Below are 14,465 nucleotides of genomic sequence, written 5' to 3'. Positions count from 1 at the left end.
TTGCAGCAATGCCGTCGTCATGGGGGATGCTGGTGTAGAGTGCCGAGACGTCCATTGTGACGAGGAATGTTCCTGGTTTAACTGGTCCATGGGTGCTGAGTTTCTGTAGGAAGTCCGTCGTGTCGCGACAGAAGCTGGGTGTACCTTGTACGATGGGTTTCAAGATGCCCTCGATGTCGCCAGAGAGGTTCTCACACAGGGTCCCATTGCCTGAAACGATAGGGCGGCCTGGTGTGTTGGCCTTATGTATTTTCGGGAGGCAGTAGAGATCTCCAATGCGGACAAACATGGGACACAACCGACAGAATACCCTTCGTCGTCCAGTACTTCCCCGGAGCGGAGAAACTACGTCATCTTCTTCACAGCCTTCAACACGTCATTGATGACGATGAACATCTTGCCAAGGTCATCCCCACACCCCCACTACTTGCCTTCAAACAACCGCGCAACCTCAAACGAACCATTGTTTGCAGCAAACTACCCAGTCTTCAGAACAGTGACCACGACACCACACAACCCTGTCATGGCAATCTCTGCAAGACGTGCCAGATCATCGACATGGATACCACTATTACACGTGAGAACACCACCCACCAGGTACGCGGTACATACTCGTACTGAGGAAGGAGCAGTGCTCCGAAAGCTAGTGACATCGAAACAAACCTGTTGGACTTTAACCTGGTGTTGTAAGACTTCGTAATGTCTTTAAGGGAGAGAGAGAGACCTGGGCCAAGCTTTCCAGAGTCGGCACCCTCGCTGGATTCACTTCCTTTCCCGTCAGTTGCTGCAAGTCACCAATTGAAGGTCAGAATGAGAAAATAAATGGAACGGGGGAGAAAAGGAAGTGTTTTACTCACAGATGTTTGGAGACAGGAGACAGTTTCCGTCTGTGAAACGCAATTTTCATTCATACAAATCCCGCGCACTGATTGGCTGGAGGACCAGAGTCCTTCCGATCCATCAATTGTTCCCATTGGTCAACACCTCAGCAGGAAGGTCAGGTTGTTGACTCTTCTCCGCACATGCGCAGTCCCGGGCCGCCCGCACGGCGGATAGAACCGTTTCTCGAGTGCGAGGAATTGTGGGAGCCGTGACCGCCATTACTCATCTGGAGCCCAGTCTCCAAACTCCTGGGACTGGGATGAAAAGTGGGGCTGCGGGAGGGAGCAGTGACCCAACCCTGACACAAAATCACTAGATTTGACTGTGACGTCTCCCTTTGCAGAACAGTTTGTTAACTTCAGGGTGTAAAGATTGAGACACCTGGGTGACATATTGGGGAGGGAATAGGTGAATGTGAACTGAACCCGAGAGCCAGCACCTTCAGGGAAGGAGAATTGGGGGAAAAGTAGGAGGAGGATAGTGGGATGAAGTAGTGTTACAACAGGTAGGGAGGAGGTAGAGATTAGGGACACAGATTTATTGTTTGAGACGAAGATTGATTCTGCTGTTGTTGCTGTACCAAACCTTATTGGTGCTGAAGATTGGGGCCTATTTTTGCTGATGTTAGAGACCCCTGGAACTGAGATGGAATTTAAAATTCTGGATTTAGGTCAAATGAACCAAATTTGAATTGCACATCCTGTGTCATGTCCTTCGTGTAGTTCAGTTGGGTCTGCTGCTTGCTGGGTGATCAGTGCCTTTTTAAGAACTGCTGCCTGTGATCTCTCCACATTCATTGAGGAACTCTCAGCTGCAATTATTTTACAATAAAACAGTTCACTTTCAGCATTGCACCCAAACAAATCCATTGGTGTGAAATCAACAATTCCAAGTCTGAAATGTTCCACTGATTGAAATGACATAGAATGGACATCAAATAAACATGCCATAAGGTCCACCTGGTCTGTGATGGTTTTGATGCTCCACATGTTTCCTCCCAGTCTTCTTCACCTTCACTGTCAGTCAGGCTCAGTGGATAACACTCCTGCCTCTGAGTTCCAAAGGTGCTGGGTTAATTTCTCAATCAGGACTGGAGAACAAACTCCACGGCTGCCCTCAAGTGCAGTGCTGAGGGAGTGCTGCTCTTTTGGAGGTGCCATCTTTCAAATAATGGGTGAAACTGTGGTTCCATTTTCCTCCTTTGGTGAATATAAAATATCCCACATCATTCTTTTTGAAGAAGAGCAGGGGAATTAATCTCGGTGTCCTGGTCAATATATATCCCTCAATCAACATCACTAAAACAGATCGTTATTATCCTATTGCTGTTTGTGGGATTTTGTTAACTGTGAATAGGTTGTAGGGAGTCTACAAACAGATACAAACAGGTTAAGTGAGTGGGCAACAATTTGCAGGATGGAATATAATGTGGGGAAGCTTGACTGTGTTCACTTTGGCAAGAAGAATAGAGAAACACAATTCTATTTAAATGGAGAGCGATTTCAATACTCAGTGTTACAGAGGGATCTGGGTGTCCTGGTACAGGAATCACAAAATGTTAACATGAAGGTACATTAAGTGATTAGGAAAACAACTGGAATATTAGTGTTCCCACAAGGGGAATGAAAGTTACAGCTGTGCAGGTCCTTGGTGAGACCACATCTGGAATATTGTGCACTAGTTCTTCACTTTTTTTGAAACACAAAAATATAATTTTGTTAACAGCAGTTCAGAGAAGGTTCACTCGACTCATTCTCAGGATGAAGGGCTTCTCTTATGCAGAAAGATGGACCATGTTAGGTCCTTAGTCACTGAAGTTCAGAGGAAGGAGTGGTAATATTATAGAAACATTTACAATCCTGACTGAGGTGATTTAATAGGGTGGAAATTAGGCAGATATTTCCAAATATGAAAGAGACTAGAACCAGGGGACACAGTTTATCAATATGAGGACCACCATTCAGACGGAGATTGAGGAGAATGTGTTTCTCATATAGGGTGTTTAGTCTGTGGAATTCTCTTCCCCAGAGAACAGTGGGGGCTGGGTCATTGAATATATTCAGGGCAAAGTTGGACAGAGGAGACAAGGGTTATGGGGGTGAGACAGTAAAGTGGAGTTGAGATCACAGCCAGATTAGCAATGATCTTATAGAATTGGGCAGCAGGTTCAAAGAGCTGAAGGGCATACTCCTGTTCCTATGTTCCTATCTTGTTTTGCCTAAATTTGCTGCCACGTTTCCTACACAACAGTAACTTTAATGCACCACGAAATAGAAAGTGCATGTCAGAAAGGCAAGGTCACAGTGATCATGGGGGACTTCAATATGCAGGTGGACTGGGTAAATAATGCTGCCAGTGGACCCAAGGAAAGGGAATTCATTGAATGTTTACAGGAGGGCTTTTTGGAACAGCTTGTGATGGAGCGCACGAGGGAACAGGCCATTCTGGACTTAGTGTTATGTAATGAGCCAGACTTGATTAAAGATCTTAAAGTAAGGGAGCACTTAGGAGGCAGTGATCATAATATGGTCGAATTCAATCTCCAATTTGAAAGAAAGAAGGTAGAATCAGATGTAAAGGTGTTACAGTTAAACTACAGGGGCATGAGGGAGGAACTGACGAAAATCAACTGGTAGCAGAGCCTCGTGGGAAAGACAGTAGAACAGCAATGGCAGGAGTTTCTGGGAGTAATTGAGGACACAGTACAGAGGTTCATCCCAAAGAAAAGAAAGGTTATCAGAGGGGGGATTAGGCAGCCATGGCTGAAAAAGGAAGTTAGGGAATGCATCAAAGCAAAAGAGAAAGCCTATAATGTGGCAAAGAGTAGTGGGAAGTCAGAAGATTGGGAAGGCTACAAAAACAAACAGAGGATAACAAAGAGAGAAATAAGGAAAGAGAGGATCAAATATGAAGGTAGGCTAGCCAGTAACATTAGGAATGATAGTAAAAGTTTCTTTAAATACATTAAAAACAAACGGGAGGCAAAAGTTGACATTGGGCCGCTCCAAAATGACGCTGGTAATTTTGTGATGGGAGACAAGGAAATAGCTGAGGAACTGAATAAGTACTTTGCGTCAGTCTTCACAGTAGAAGACATGAGTAATATCCCAACAATTATGGAGAGTCAGGGGGCAGAGTTGAATATGGTAGCCATCACAAAGGAGAAAGTGCTCGAGAAACTAAGAGGTCTAAAAATTGATAAATCCCCGGGCCCAGATGGGCTACATCCGAGAGTTCTAAAGGAGATAGCTGAAGAAATAGTGGAGGCGTTAGTTATGATCTTTCAAAAGACACTGGAGTCAGGGAAAGTCCCAGAGGATTGGAAAATCGCTGTTGTAACCCCCCTGTTCAAGAAGGGAACAAGGAAAAAGATGGAAAATTATAGGCCAATTAGCCTAACCTCGGTTGTTGGCAAGATTCTAGAATCCATTGTTAAGGATGAGATTTCTAAATTCTTGGAAGTGCAGGGTCGGATTAGGGCAAGTCAGCATGGATTTAGTAAGGGGAGGTCATGCCTGAAAAACCTGTTAGAGTTCTTTGAAGAGATAACAAATAGGTTAGACCAAGGAGAGCCAATGGATGTTATCTATCTTGACTGACAAACCTGTTAGAGTTCTTTGAAGAGATAACAAATAGGTTAGACCAAGGAGAGCCAATGGATGTTATCTATCTTGACTTCCAAAAGGCCTTTGATAAGGTGCCTCACGGGAGACTGCTGAGTAAAATAAGGGCCCATGGTATTCGAGGCAAGGTACTAACATGGATTGACGATTGTCTGTCAGGCAGAAGGCAAAGAGTTGGGATAAAAGGTTCTTTTTCGGAATGGCAACCGGTGACGAGTGGTGTCCCGCAGGGTTCAGTGTTGGGGCCACAGCTGTTCTCTTTATATATTAACGATCTAGATGACGGGACTGGGGGCATTCTGGCTAAGTTTGCCGATGACACAAAGATAGGTGGAGGGGCAGGTAGTATGGAGGAGGTGGGGAGGCTGCGGAAAGATTTAGACAGTTTAGGAGAGTGGTCCAAGAAATGGCTGATGAAATTCAACGTGGGCAAGTGCGAGGTCTTGCACTTTGGAAAAAAGAATAGAGGCATGGACTATTTTCTAAACGGTGACAAAATTCATAATGCTGAAGTGCAAAGGGACTTGGGAGACCTCGTCCAGGATTCTCTAAAAGTAAACTTGCAGGTTGAGTCCGTAATTAAGAAAGCAAATGCAATGTTGTCATTCATCTCAAGAGGCTTGGAATATAAAAGCAGGGATGTACTTCTGAAGCTTTATAAAGCATTAGTTAGGCCCCATTTAGAATACGGTGAGCAATTTTGGGCCCTACACCTCAGGAAGGACATACTGGCACTGGAGCGGGTCCAGCGGAGATTCACACAGATGATCCCAGGAATGGTAGGCCTAACATACGATGAACGTGTGAGGATACTGGGATTATATTCATTGGAGTTTAGGAGGTTGAGGGGAGATCTAATAGAAACTTACAAGATAATGAATGGCTTAGATAGGGTGGATGTAGGGAAGTTGTTTCCATTAGCAGGGGAGACTAGGACCCGGGGACACAGCCTTAGAATAAAAGGGAGTCACTTTAGAACAGAGATGAGGAGACATTTCTTCAGCCAGAGAGTGGTGGGTCTGTGGAATTCATTGCCACAGAGGGCGGTGGAGGCTGGGACGTTGAGTGTCTTTAAGACAGAAGTTGATAAATTCTTGATTTCTCGAGGAATTAAGGGCTATGGAGAGAGAGCGGGTAAATGGAGTTGAAATCAGCCATGATTGAATGGTGGAGTGGACTCGATGGGCCGAATAGCCTTACTTCCACTCCTATGTCTTATGGTCTTATGGTCTTTATTTCAGAAAGTACATCATTGGCTGGAAAGTGCATCGAGAAATCCAGTGGCCCTGAAAGCTGTTATACAAGTCTAAAGCTACGTTAGAGTATCTGACACTTAAAGGTAGATGCTATTGAAGATATTTCATCACCGAGCTTATGTACAGTACAGATTATTAATTACACAAATGTGTTAATGAGGTGAAGTCTAACAGCCAATTATGATAAAGTGGCTGACTCCAACTATTCTCCATGGAATCACCACTCTTTTTAGTGACTACAATGTACTGACATCACCAAGCTTAAACACGTAGAGCTTCCATGCTCATCGATCCCCAAACAGGCTGAATGTGCCCTACACCCAAAGTGGGGAGTCACAGGAACAGCTAACAGAGGAGCCAAAGAGAAACCATTTGGATCCAGAACATTGTAAATATCCTTTTACTCTGGCTGTCTTTGAGCCTCAACTCATTTTCTGCCTTTTATAACCATGTTCAGTTTCATTAATAAACTTTTATCAGGAAAAATATTTGATTGTTGTTGACTTTTCTTGATTAGACTGATGCACATTAAGGATAGCGGCTAAGAGGGGTTGACAGACTCTTTAACAGAAAGTGAGCCACTCTAAGGCAGTGTTTTTCAAACATTTTTACCGAGTACCCATTTTTACCAACCGGTCGACCTTCACGACCCACAACGGCCGAACTTTGCGACCCACATCGGCCAATCTTTGCGAGCCATGTCGGCTGACCTCTGTGACCCTGGGAGTTTTAAAGGATAACTTTCCCTTTCTAACTTTGCATTGTCTATAGTGTCAGCCATGGCTCAGTGGGCAGCTCTCTCACCTCTTGAGTCAGAAGGTTGTGGGATCAAATCCCAGTCCAGGGACCCGAGGACAAAAATCACATCCAACATTCCTTGTTCCAGCACTGAGGGAGTACTGCACTGTCAGAACAGCCTTCTTTCAAATAAGATGGCAAACTGAGGCCCTGTCTACCCCTCTCAGATGGATGTAAAAATATCCACAGCCACTATTTTGAAGAAGAGCAGGGGAGTTATCCCCGGTGTCCTGGTCAATATTTATCCCTCAATAAACATCACTAAAAACAGATCATCTGCTCATTATCACATTGCTGTGTGTGGGATTTTGCTGTGTGTAAATTGGCTGCCGAGTTTCTGACATTAAAACAGTGGTTACACTTCAAAATTACTTAATTGGCTGTAAAGCACTTTGGGACGTCCTGTGGTTATGAAAGACGCCGTAGAAATGCAAGTTTTTAAATTGAAGATTTATGTTATCTGATCTGGTTATCTGGAACTTAATTGATTTCAGTCATCTCCAACATACCATTTAATAAATTCACTTTGGTTCAGACAAGACTTTAATTAATTAAGGCAAAGGCAGAATTCTCTGGATAGAACATTTAAAAATAAGTTTATTAAATGAAAAAGGTTTACTGAACAACTTTAAGACATTGACTTTTACAACATCATGTGGGTGATCAGTCTGTAGAAGCGTAACCCTCTCTGGCTCCTTCTTTGACAGGAATTCTTGTGGAATTCAGCCTCGGGAGTCTGGCTCCTTCTTTGACAGTAATTTCCTTGGAACTCGGCCTCAGGAATCTTCAGTACTTGGCCAGCAAGGAAGACCTTCAGAATCCCCAAAGTGACCATTACCTCACGTCAGAGTTGGGCCTGTTGTAACATGACCATTGGTCAATTTGGTCACTGGATAAATTTAATTGGTTCCTAATTACTGACACCACCTTCTCTCATTATCTCAGACAGGAATACAATAGAACTGTTTCAGACTATCCCTTTATCTGATTCTACACAATCCCATTAATCATACAGTTTCAAATGTTGAGGCGAATCAGAGTTTGAAGGTCTATCTTGCCAGAACATTTATCCTCATTACACAGCAATTTAGCTTTTACATTTTTACAACTAATAAAAATCAATTTTTTACTATAACTACTGATTCATGATTGATTCATTAGTTGTAATTCGACTGAGGACATACAACATTTCTCGTCCCAGCACTGAGTGAATGCTAAACTGTCAGAACAACCTTCTGTCAAACAAACTACTTATTACTGTACTGACTGGTGCCTAATTAATACAGTAATCTAATTTTTTTTCTTTTAAAATAAATTTAGAATACCCAACTATTTTTTTCTCATTAAGGGGCTATTTAGTGTGGCCAATCCACCTAACCTATACATCTTTGGGTTGTAGGGGTGAAACCCACGAAGACACGGGGAGAATGTGCAAACTCCATACAGTCAGTGACCTGGGGCCGGGATCGAACCCGGGTCCTCGGGCCGTGAGGCAGAAGTGCTAACCACTGTGTCACCATGCCGCCCCCAGAAATGCAAACTAAATATCTTCTCACTTCCAAACACCCTATCCCTGCCCCGGGTCACTGTCTGTGGGTACTCTAAACGTATGTTAAAAAAAACTTCCAAACACCCTTTCACCCTGTGATCCTTGTGACATTTTAAACCAGGTATTTGCATCAAGGCTCAAAGAGCATCAGCCAACTGGAGGTAAAGTCGTGACACCAGACAGTCGAGCAAAATGAAACACTCTAAATCCCCATTGACCAAATGTCAGAAAGAACAAAATGCAGCCCTGGATGTAATTGTTTTTAATTTAAAGTACCCAATTCTTTTTTTTTCCAAATTGAGGGGCAATTTAGCATAGCCAATTCACCTACACTGCACATCTTTGGTTTGTGGAGGTGAGAGCCACGCAGACATGGGGAAAATGAGCAAACACCACACGGACAGTAACCAGGGGCCGGGATCGAACCACTGTGCCACCAGCCCTTGATGTTATTGAGAACAGGAACAATAACAGCAGAATCAAACCCCTTTAATCACTTGTGAACTTGGTGGTGTCTCCGCAGGGCGGATGGATCACCGAATGCCTTCGCACAGTGAGAGCAGGTGAATGGTCTGTCCCCGGTGTGAACTCTCTGGTGTATCCGCAGGTTGGATGATTTACTGAATGCCTTCCCACACAAAGAGCAGGTAAATGGCTTCTCTCCTGTGTGGACACGTTGGTGTACCCTCAGGGTGGATGATTCACTGAATTCCTTCCCACACTGAGAGCAGGTGAATGGCCTCTCCCCAGTGTGAACTCGCCAGTGTATCTGCAAGTGGGATAAATTACTGAATCCATTCCCACACTGAGAGCAGGTAAATGGCTTCTCCCCAGTGTGAACTCGCTGGTGTGTCTGCAGGTTGGATAACTGAGTGAATCCCTTCTCACACCGAGAGCAGGTAAATGGCTTCTCCCCAGTATGAACTCGCTGGTGTTTCCGTAGGTTGGATAACTCAGTGAATCCCTTCCCGCATTGAGAGCAGGTGAACGGCCTCTCCCCAGTGTGACTGCGTCGATGAATCTCCAGCTCTGATGGGTATCTGAATCCTTTCCCACAGTCCTCACATTTCCACAGTTTCTCCATGTTTTGGGTCTCCTATGTCTCTCCAGGTTGGATAATCAATTGAAGCCTCGCCCACACACAGAACACGTGTACGGTCTGTCCCTGATGTGAATGGTGTGATGGTATTTATTCAGGCTGTGTAACTGGCTAAAGCTCTTTTCACAGTCAGTGCTCTGGAACACTCTCACTCGGGTGTGTGTGTCTCGGTGCTTTTCCAGTCACACCGATGTTTAAAACCTCTGAAGCAGACAGACCAGAGAAACACTTCTCCTCCAAGTATCAAAGGCTGGTAATATTCCAGACCCATGGAATTGAGTGACTATCAGATTTTGATGTAAAGTTTGGTTTGAGATTTCTGTCTATAATTCCTCCTCTTCTAATATCCTGTAAAAGGAATTTACAAATGTCATCACTGTCAGTACAGAATAGAAACTCAGAACAGACAATTCTAGTTTCTCTGGAACATTCTTTCCTCTCATTCCCCAAAAGCTGTAAATCTCCATCCCACACACTCTCTCTCCCTCCATTCTCACTCTGCTGTACCGAATATTGACCCTCCCAATTCTCCTGAAGGTGCTGATTCAGGCTGATTGACAGATCCATGCTCACTGCTTCCTGTGCAGGACACAATAGATTCTGCAGTCGGCCATTCGGCCCATTGAGCCTGCTCATCCATTAGAGATAATTGGCCTCAGCACCATTTTCCCACACTATCCTCCATATTCCTTGATATCTTCATCATCTAGAAACCCATTGACCTGAAAATACTTGATGACTCCACAATCCTCTGAGGGAGAGAATTCCCCACATTCTTGGGTGATGAAATCCCTCCTCACCTCAGCTTTCTCTCCATTTTCCTGCCAGTTCCCCATAACCCTCGACTCCCTCGTCAATCAGAAATCTGTCCATCTCAGCGGTGAATATATTCAGTGACCCCCAAACTCCACTGGTCCCTGTGGAAGAGAAATCCAGAGACTAACAACCCTCTGAGGGAAGAGATGACTGGAAATATATAACGTAGCTACAGCACAATATTACACAACTGGAATTAATAATAAATGTATTTTATCTGGATTGTTAATTGCAGGCAATAAACATTGCAAATCAGTGAGAGATTTGGTTTGCTGTCAAGGCTCAAGGGTCTAAAATCCAATCACCTCTCTCAGATGCAGGGATGAGCATGGGGTGAGAAGTCAGTGATTATTGTAAATTATCTGTGTGGGCAGCAGAGAAGGGAGCAGCTGTTTTTAGTTGCCTGCCCCAACTGCAGCTGGGTTAAGGCCCAACAGTGTAGATCACTGTTTGTCTCTCACAATGCGCTATCTTTATAGGTTTATAGCCCTACTGTAAACAGAAGTAATTGCCCCACCCGTCTATCCACCTTGAGCTGCTCATTAACTATTGAGAACTTGTTCCTCCTCAGCCATTTGTTGAATGCAGTGACCTGAGCCAGGTCTCTTATTGCTCAGTATGAACCTCCTCAGGATCCGGCCCTCTGGATTTTATCACAAGTGAGGTTTCATTTCCTCAATGTGATGGCAGAACATGATGCAAAATATAGAAAAGGAATGAGAAACTTCTGTTTCGTGGACAAACGCAAGAAGGTTGGTTTATTCTTCTTGGAGCAGGAATGATTGGGGGCGGGGGGGGGGGGGGGGGAGTTAATCGAAGTGTTCAATGGGCTGGATGCTCCGGTGCCCCAGTCACGTGTTTCTCAGCAGTGCGCCATTCAAGGGCGGCAGGATTCTTTCTTCTCGCTGTTTGTCGATGGGATTTCCCATTGAAGCCATCCCGGAGAATTCCAGCCATCTGAGGGAGTAAATTCTCCACCTCCCCAGTCGCGTGTTTCTCAACAGTAGGGCTCTCCATTCCCGGTGCTGGCCAATGGGATTTCCCATTATATCCATCCCATGCTGCCGGGAATACTGCAGGCGGGGATGTGCGGCCGACACAATAGAAAATCCCACCGGTGGAGAATTCACCTTGAGGTGTTTTGATGGAGTAAATAAACAGATACTGGGCTGCATTCTCCATTCGGGAGACTAAGTGCTGCCGCCGGTGTAGAATCGGGGTGCAGTGAAGAGGGGGTATAGATTTTACAGACGGATATAGGTAGGCTCGGAGATTGGGCCAAACATTGGCGATGGAGTTTAATGTGGATAAGTGTGAGGTTATCCATTTTGGCCAAAAAAAAGAAAGGCAAATTTTATCTGAATGGAAAGCAGATTCAAAATGCATTTGGGCAGAGGAATCTGGGTGTCTTTGTTCATGAATCGCAGAAAGTCAGTATGCAGGTACAGCCTGGAATTAAAAAGGCAAATGGAATGTTGGCGTTTATTGCAAAAGGACTGGAGTAGAAAAGTAGAGAAGTGTTGTTGCAATTGTACAGGGTGTTTGTGGGACCACATCTGGAGTATTGTGTCCTGTATTTGTTTCCTTATTTGAGGAAGGATGTGGTGGCATTGGAGGCAATTCAGAGGAGGTTCACATGATTGATTCCGGGGATGAAAGGGTTGACGTACGAGGAGAGAATAAACATTTTGGGCTTATACTCATTAGAGTTTAGAAGGATGAGAGGGGATCTGATCGAGGTATATAAAATACTAAAAGGGATTGATAAAGTAAACATAGACCAAATGTTCCCCCTTGTGGGGAAATCTAGAATGAGAGGTCACAGGTATAGTTTGAGAGGCGGTAGATTTAGAACTGAGGTGCAATCTTTGTAATTTTTGTATCCTCACTACCTACAGGTGAGGTCCCAGAGGGGCGGAGAATAGCTAATGTTGTTCCTTTGTTTAAGAAGGGTAGCAAGATTAATCCAGGAAATTACGCCAGTGGTAGGGAAATTATTGGAGAGGATTTTTCAATACAGAATTTACTCTCATTTGGAAGTAAGTGGAGGTATTAGCGAGAGGCAGCATGGTTTTGTGAATGGCAGGTCGTGTCTCACTAACTTGATTGAGTTTTTCGAGGAAGTGACAAAGATGATTGCTGAAGGTAGGGCAGTGGATGTTTTCCACATGGACTTCAGTAAGACCTTTGAAAAGATCCCTCATGTCAGAGTGGTACAGAAGGTGAAGTCTCCTCAGAGATAAGCTGGGTACAGAAATGGCTCGGTCATAGAAGGGTAGTGGTGGAAGGGTGCTTTTCTGAATGGAGGGCTGTGACTAGTGGTGTTCTGCAGAGCCTTTGATGTTTGTAAATGATTTGGAGAAAAATGTAACTGGTCTGATTAGTAAGTTTGTGGAAGACACAAAGTTTGGTGGAATTGCAGATAGTGATGAGGACTGTCAGAGATTACAGCAGGATATAGATCGGTTGGAGACTTGGGTGGAGAGATGGCAGATTGAGTTTAATCCAGACAAATGTCAGGTAATGCATTTTGGAAGGTCTAATACAGGTGGGAAATGTACAGTAAATGGGAGAACCCTTCAAGAGTATTGACAGGCAGCAGGATTTGGGTGTACAGGTCCACAGATTACTGAAAGTGGCAACGCAGGTGGATAAGGTAGTCATCGGCCGGGGCATGAAGTATAAAAATTGGCAAGTCATGTTGCAGCTTTCTGAACCTTAGTTGCCGCACCTGGAATATAGTGTTCAATTCTGGTTGCCACATGACTAGAGGATGTGGAGGCTTTGGAGAGGGTACAAAAGAGGTTTACCAGGATGTAACCTAGTATGGAGGGCATTAGCTATGAGGAGAGGTTGGATAAACGCGGTTTGTTCTCACTGGAATGATGAAGGTTGAGGGGCAACCTAATAGAAGTCTACAAGCTTATGAGGGGCATGGACAGAAGCTTTTTCCCAGGGTGGAAGAGTCAATTACTTGGGGACTTAGGTTGAAGGCACGAGAGGCAAAGTTTCCGGGAGATGTGCGAGGGAAGCTTTTTTTTTTTACATAGAGGGTAGTGGGTGCCTGGAACACTCTGCTGGAGGAGGTGCTGGTGGAAGCAGGTATGATAGTAACGTTTAAGGGGCATCTTCACAAATACGTGAATAGGATAGGAATAGAGGGATACGGAAGTGTAAAAGGTTTTAGGTTAGACGGGCAGCATGGTCGGTGCAGGCTTGGCTTGGAGGGCCGAATGGCCTGTTCCTGTCCTGTACTTTTCTTCCTTCTTTGTGACCTGTTTCTCACAGAGGGTGGTGAATTTGTGGAACTCGGCCCTGCATAGTGAGGTAGAGTTTGAGTCATTAAATGGTTTAAAGGAGATAGACATATTTCTGATTTTAAAAACAGGTTTAAGGGCTATGGGAACAGGTAGGGAGGTGGATTTGCGAGCAGGAAGAAATCAGCCATGATCTGGTTGAATGGCGGAGCAGGCTTGAGGGGCCGAAATGCCTACTTCTGCTCTGAATTCCGAAGTTCCTATATTACAGAACCATAAATAATATATCCAATCTGTACCATATAAGAACAGTAGACATATTTCTGTCCTATATTAATTTACCATCTCCTTAAATGTCAGCCATCTCCTGGGGAAACCTGCCCTTTAATTGTGAACATTAGGAAAGAGACCATCCTTTAGCCAGACAAATAAATGTGTCAAGCTGAGGGAGGAAAGGATGTCAATGTCTTTAAGCGAGAGAGAGAGAGAGAGAGAGACCTGGGCCAAGCTTTCCAGAATCTGCACCTTCCCTGGATTCATTTCCTTTCCCTTCAGTTGCTGCAAGTGACCAATTGAAGGTCAGAATGAGAAAAGAAATGGAAAGGGGGAGAAAAGAAAGTGTTTTACTCACAGATGTTGGAGACAGGAGGCCGTTTCAGCCTGTGTGAAGCTCAATCTTCATTAACACAAAGCTCGTGCTTCGATTGGCTGGAGCACCAAAGTCCTTCCGGTTGTCAGCATATTCCCATTGGTCAACATCTCAGCAGGAAGTTCAAGGGACGGGTTTTCCACTGCCCATGCGCAACTTCCCCACTCTCGCTCTCTCTCTCCCTCCCTAACCCCCCTCCCCCCCTCCTTTGGACATGCGCAGTCCCGGGGGGGGGGGGGGGGGGGTGAGAGATCTCACTCTGGCCGGAGTATCAGCCGATTGCCTCGAAACCTTGTCTCGAGAATGTGCAGGAAGAGGGGACACAATCGGTGGGGACGGGGTTCCCGTGTCCGCGCGCCCGGCCTGGAACCCGGAGACATCAGGGCGCAGCAGACTAATTGTTATTGGATGATTCAGGCACGGCGTCATTGTGACGTCACAAAGACTTCCCAGCACATGGTCGCCCATTGGGAACAATATCACTGATCCCGGTTGCACGGAGCTTGTCCACTGTCTGCCCAGCAAAGCTGCTGCTC

General features: G+C 44.9%; 1 protein-coding gene and 1 long non-coding RNA gene across 2 annotated transcripts in view; both read right to left on the bottom strand.

Annotated features, from left to right (window-relative positions):
* Positions 1–906, bottom strand: part of LOC140417949 (uncharacterized) — a 226,069-nt gene extending 225,163 nt beyond the window's left edge. Inside the window, exon 1 of the mRNA XM_072501382.1 lies at positions 858–906. The gene's annotated coding sequence lies outside the window, so the exon portion shown is untranslated. The remainder of the gene's footprint in view (positions 1–857) is intronic.
* A 6,221-nt stretch (positions 907–7,127) lies between these two features.
* LOC140420002 (uncharacterized) lies at positions 7,128–14,185 on the bottom strand. The gene is made up of 2 exons (XR_011946127.1): positions 13,912–14,185; positions 7,128–9,555 (listed from the first exon to the last, which is right to left on the bottom strand). It is a non-coding gene; the product is annotated as an uncharacterized lncRNA (long non-coding RNA).
* Positions 14,186–14,465: the final 280 nt, after the last annotated feature.

This window comes from Scyliorhinus torazame, chromosome 5 (genome assembly GCF_047496885.1).
Source record: "Scyliorhinus torazame isolate Kashiwa2021f chromosome 5, sScyTor2.1, whole genome shotgun sequence".
Taxonomy (NCBI): domain Eukaryota; kingdom Metazoa; phylum Chordata; class Chondrichthyes; order Carcharhiniformes; family Scyliorhinidae; genus Scyliorhinus; species Scyliorhinus torazame.
The sequence above is the reverse complement of the archived record's forward strand: the minus strand, read 5'-3'. Positions and strand labels throughout refer to the sequence as shown.